The following is a 5,782-nucleotide window of genomic DNA, read 5'->3' as shown; positions in this document are numbered from 1 at the left end:
CAGGGGTGAGTGGGGCCTTTTTGTTCCTGCTCCTGCTTATGGGTGTCATTGTGGCCTGGTACCAGTGGCACCGCCTGGGTAGGTGACAATAGGGGCGCAGGGGTCCTGGAGATCAGTGAGAAGGCCCCCAGAGAAGGGGGCCATAGGGCTGCACCCACAGCCCCTGACTTGGGAGGGGCTGAGCCCCCAGTGACCATGGCTCAGAGCCCTGGGAGCTGTTGGAGGGTACTGCAGGGATTTTGGGGGTACCATAAGGGGTCCCCCTCCCTGCCGGGCTCGGGGTTCTGGGGGCTCAGAGTGTTGGTGCAAGTGGGGTGGGTCAGGGATACTGGGGGTGCATCAGGGATACTGGGGGGCCCTGGGAGGAATTGTGTGTCTGGTGGTGGTTCAGCATTCCCAAGGGTGGATGGGAGCCCCTGGGTCTCCAAACTCACCCCTCCAGTTTTCCTTTGCAGATGTCAGGAAGCACCAGGAAAGGTGAGTGCAGCCTCCAGCCATGATACACCTTTTACCCAAACTCCCAGCACCTCCCATCCCTTTCCACACACCCCCTTGTTCCCACAGGCCCCCCCTTGACCCCCTGGCACTCCCAGTGGAGGATCCTCAGGCAACGTACATGGAGCTGCAAAGGCAACCATGGGAACCCAGCGACATCTATGACAACCTACACCAAAAGTTGTGATGCTCTGGCAAGCGGGAGGAACTGGGTGACACTGGGAGTGCTCCCTCCATGGCTCCTGTGATTGCTCATCCTTCCAAGGGAGGTGGTCATGAGTCAGGGAGAGGCTACACAGGGCACCCTGTGGTCCCCATTTCCTCTCCCAGTACCCCCAAGGGCTCCCCCATCCCTTTGTTGCTACCTGCAGGGGCTCCCCAGCCCCATCCAAGTGCCCAAATGCCCTCAGGGACTGCCCCATTCTCTCCTCACAGTGCTTGCAGTGCACCCAGGGCTTCCCCATTCCCCCTCCCACTACCCCTGTCCCATCCCACTGTAAAAGGGGGAGTCAGGGAAGATTTTGCTGAAAGGTTTCTCAGATGAAAATGAAGCACAAAAGTGGCAATATTATATCTGAGAACAGTTTCTTGATAAAGGAGGATAAGCGTTTGTACCGAAGGGGGAGAGAAGGGAGTAGAACGGGAAAAGGATAGAGACAGAAACAGAAGACAGGGACAGCGTTGCTGCCAGGAGCCCGGGCGCTCTGTGGGCATCAGCTCAGCAGATGGAGTGTGTGTGCTGCATGCCAGGGCAAGCCCACATGGCTTTTGTGAGTGGCTGGGTGTGATTTCCAAGGATGGCACCTGCGTGTCTCTGGCATGGGCGAGCGATGGCTGCAGGCTGGCTGCGGGCTGGTGCTGCGGCACTGGAGGCTCTGGGCTGGCTGCCGCGGGCTGGGGCTGCGGTGGGCAGGTGCAGCAGGCTTGGTGCTGTGGGCAGCATGGGAAACGCAGCAGAGGTGGTGGGTGGGTGCAGGCAGCATCTGCTCCATCGGGGAAAGCAATGAAGGAATGTCCAGGACAAGCAGGAATGAGCAGCCTCGGGGAAGCAGCAAAGCAAGGAAGAATGGGTGCAGACAGGGAAGAAGGACTACCGTGAGGAAAAGGCGGTGTGGGGGGAGTATTGGTGATATTTTTGCCCAACAACCAGGGGGAATGATGCATCTGACACCATCTTATCAGAAGGCTAATTAATTACTTTATTATACAATATTAGTCTATATTATATTACATTACATCTAAACTGAATCTGCCAAGCACTCAATGGCACTCCACTGCACACAGTCTCATGATAGTCAGTTTACTGTCCCCCCCCCCCACACACCTGGATTCAACTGGTCAGTGAATCAAAACACTCACAACAGAATCCAATCACCAATTACCTTCAGGTAAACAATTTCCCACAATGCATTCCATTTGTGAAAAACAGAGGAGCAGAAAAGGAGATGAGAATTGTTTGCATCATTTTTTGCTTCTCCCACTGCTTCTCTCAGGTTCAGAGAATGTCAATGCCACAGGGCAGGAGGGCCCAACTGACCCTCTGAGCAAGACTCTGATCCTCCAAGAAATCCAAAGAAAAACGTTCCTGTTGTGTCATAGTTTGCTGCTTTTCTTTGCAAAGGCTCCTCCCACAGGTCAATTTCCAAGGCATTTTTTCCCAGACATTTTTCCCAGGCATCTGTCCCACCAGCCAGTCGGGGTCACTCACAGCCCAATCACTGAAGCTTTCTCTCCCCTGATTCTCTATTGTGTGAAGCCTCGCTGGGGAAGGGCTTCCCAGCACTTGTAGAACCCACAGAGTAATTTTTCACCTCATGTGTAGCATATGTTAGGACATAAAATCAGATTTGTTCCTCTTAACTTGCTTAGTGGCTCTGCAATCCGCCTCCCAGTGCACCCACTAAAGTGGCTTATTGGTGCCCATCCCAGTTCCAAGGGGGCACAGGACCTGGTTCCCTGCTCCTGGGACAAAAAAGCAGCTCTTTGGTTAAACTAGGCAGAAATGGTGTTTCTTTGTTCAGCTCAATCAAGGAAGCTGAACAAGGTGGGAACCTCCCTTACAATGGAAAATACAACCCCAATCTCTCTGAACTATTACTGCTTTGAAATTACAGGGCTTTTAGGCAAAGATGTGAGAACAGGAATAACAATTCTTTACTAATATGTATTGTGAGAAACAAGTTAATGGAAGCTGACTTTCTCTGGATATTATACAAAATGATATAACATTATTGATTATATTATTGATTAAATATTGTGATGTTGTTACTGCTTGGACAGTGATGTGTATTGTGGAGTGGCTGATGTGGTTGGGGTGGCCATCCAAGGGTGGGGCCCAGCCATGGCCCAGCCCCACTGCACAGGGATGGCCATTGCCCAGCCCTGCTCTGGCCAGCCCCAGGTGGCAGCCAGGACCTGAGGGTCCCCCCTGCCCCCTTGGCTTTGATTCTTGCAGCTTTAAAGCTGCTGAAAAGGTGAGAATTCTGTGGGTGGAAAAAGGCCTGCCTGTGGTTTGCTCAGCTCTGCAAGAGGCACAAACTAAAAAGGGAGCCCAAGCAGTGGCTCTGTGAGGGCCTTTGATGGTTTTCAAAGCAGGGCTGGCTGGAAAAACTCCCTGCAGGGGAGGCTGTGGGAGACCCAGTCCGGAAATGCAGCAATTGATCAGTTGTTCCTCTTGGTAAGGGACTGAGAGTGCTCCATCACTACTGCAAGTCTCACAACAATCTGCTCAACAAGCTCAACTGGACCCTCCTTCTTGAACAAAACCTGCAGCCTTCTGGAACCTCATGGAAAGAATATTTGGGCTCAGGCTGTGGCCATCAACAAAGAGGAAAATGTTTGAAAATATCACACAGGGGCTCTGGCCCCGGCCGTGGAGGAGCTCTGTGGAGTGACTCTGTCTGGATTCCAGGTGTCCCCAAAGCTGCTCCATCCCTGCCCTCCTCACCTGACTGAAAGCCTGAGGGTTTGCAGGAATTGTGGTGTAAAGCCACCAGAGGTGCTGTTGTGGACCCGAGACCTGCCTGGGTTAGGTGCTGCCTTCCTTCCATTCGGGATCATGGAGAGTGGACGTGGGTGTTGCGCAGGGCGTGTGCCTGGCCCCAGGACACTGCTATGCTGCCAGTGGGCACTGGGATCCAACCTGCTGCCTTGGCGGCTTCTGCCCGCTGCCGGTGGTGGTGCCGGGACCAATTGGTGCCCGTGAGTTTGCAAAAGGAGTGATTTCCCCTTCTCCCTCCCGTCCGAGGCCGCCATGGCCCCTGAGAGGATGGAGCTGGACCGGGGCGCCCCCTGCTGGCCGGGAGTACTCCCTGCAGCACCCCCTGCTGGCCGCGGTTATAACTGCCATAAAAAACAAGAGCGCTGAGCGGGAGGGAAAGTTCTGAGTTTGTGTTGTTTGTTCTGTTCTGGTTTAAAAACTTCTCACTGAAGAGCTGTTATTCCTTTTCTTACACTTTTGCCTAAAAGGCCCCATCAGTTTTGAAATTAAAAAAACTTTTTGACATGTGTCTTCTTTACATTCCAGGACAGTTCCCACTTTCCTTGGCAGATATTTCTCATTTAAATGAGTTGCCAGGGTGGATGGGACAGACACTCCTAGAGGAGACAGGGTCAGGGACTTGCCCACCTCATGCTCTGCCTTTTAAGCCAGCTGGGCCACCAAGGGCCCTCTCCCCAGGTGGTACTTCTGGTTACGTGGCCTCTCAGGAGCTGACTTTGGCAGAGCATCACTCTGTCTCCAGTGTGCCATGGCTGACAGACTGATGGAGGGGGCCCTGTCTCTTCAAAAGCAAGGCTGGACCCTCTCCTGTCACACACAGGTGTTCCAAAATGTCTCCAGACATCAAAGTTTTCCTGTCTCTGACACCCCACCCTGTGCCATGGCCTGATCCCGACATCCCTGGAAAAGAGAGATGCTCCAGAACCCCCAGAGGGTCTTTGTGACATCCTTGTGTTGGGAACACGGCAGAGGAGAAGTTTGGGACAGAGGACAAGAGAATCCAGAGCCTCCTGAAGGCCACTTTGGCTATCAGTGCAAGGAAGGTTCAGGACCCTGCCAGGTTCCTCTGGTGGAGGAAACATGCTGGGGGAAATGTCTGGGGTTTGTTCCTTTTTGGTAGCTTTCCCTGGAAATCATTCCTTATGTGACCCTTAGGACTCTGAACCTTGCTGCTGTTGGTTTTATTCTCTCTCATTGCTGTTTCAGGAAATTGTTCTTCTCTCAGCTCTTTGGGATCTTTGCGCCCCCACAAGAAGGGAGAGAGGCAGGTTTTAGTGGCAGCACATACACAAGTGGGTGCCCATGCGTGGGGACCCCCAGTGCCCTCCAGTGCCCCCTGGTGTCACAGCACATTCCTGTAGATGTCACCGGATTCCTGTGGTCGCCCCTGGGGTCCCCACAGCTCCACGTAGGTCACCTGGGGATCCTGGAGGGTGGTGGCACGGGGGGGACACGAGAGACACGGGCTGTGGGATCTGGGTGGGGTGACACTCGTGGGTGACGTGTCCCTCTGAATGTGTCCCACCCATACTCACCCCCTGCCCTCTTGGCGACCACGACGTGTGTGTACAGCATCTCCCCCTCCTCTTGGGGGGCCGGAGGATCTGGGTGAGCCCTGAGGGAATAAAGGGGATGTGGGGGAGGGAATGGAAGGCTTGGGGGTTGGGGTAAAATGAGACAGTGTGGTTTGAGCCCCCCACTCACCTTTCCTGGTACTTCCTGGCAGCTGCAAAACAAAGAGGGGAGGGGTGACTCTGGGGTCCCAGGGCCCTGATCCCTCTCAGGATTCCTGAACACTGATAAGACTCTTAATTTCTCATAGGACCCCTAAGCATTCCTGAATCACCTCAGAATTCATGAACTTCCCCAGTGGCCCCAGACAAATCACCCTCAAGAACCCAAAGCCCAACAGGGACAGAGACCCTCCAAACACTCACAGGGCCACTGAAAGAACCCCCAACATTCCTGAAGAACCCTACAGCTACTCCCCAAACTCTGCAGGACTCCCAGCCAAAGTCATAATTGAGCGTCTTTGGGTTGTTACCTATGGTTCTCCAATTTCTGAACCTCTACAACTCCCTGGGACCCCCCATCCCCCATTGTCACCCACCCACATGGTGCCACCAGTACCAGGCCAAAATGACACCCATGAAGAGGAGCAGGAACAAAAGGGCCCCATTGAGCCCTGCGGCCACTGCAAGAAACAGAGGGGGACACATCAGGATCACCCATCACCCCAGGGGTCCTGCACTCCCTGGTGACCCCACCTCTGACCCCACCTCTGAC

This window comes from Melospiza melodia, unplaced genomic scaffold, assembly GCF_035770615.1.
Source record: "Melospiza melodia melodia isolate bMelMel2 unplaced genomic scaffold, bMelMel2.pri scaffold_18, whole genome shotgun sequence".
In the NCBI taxonomy this organism is placed as follows: domain Eukaryota; kingdom Metazoa; phylum Chordata; class Aves; order Passeriformes; family Passerellidae; genus Melospiza; species Melospiza melodia.
The sequence above is the reverse complement of the archived record's forward strand: the minus strand, read 5'-3'. Positions refer to the sequence as shown.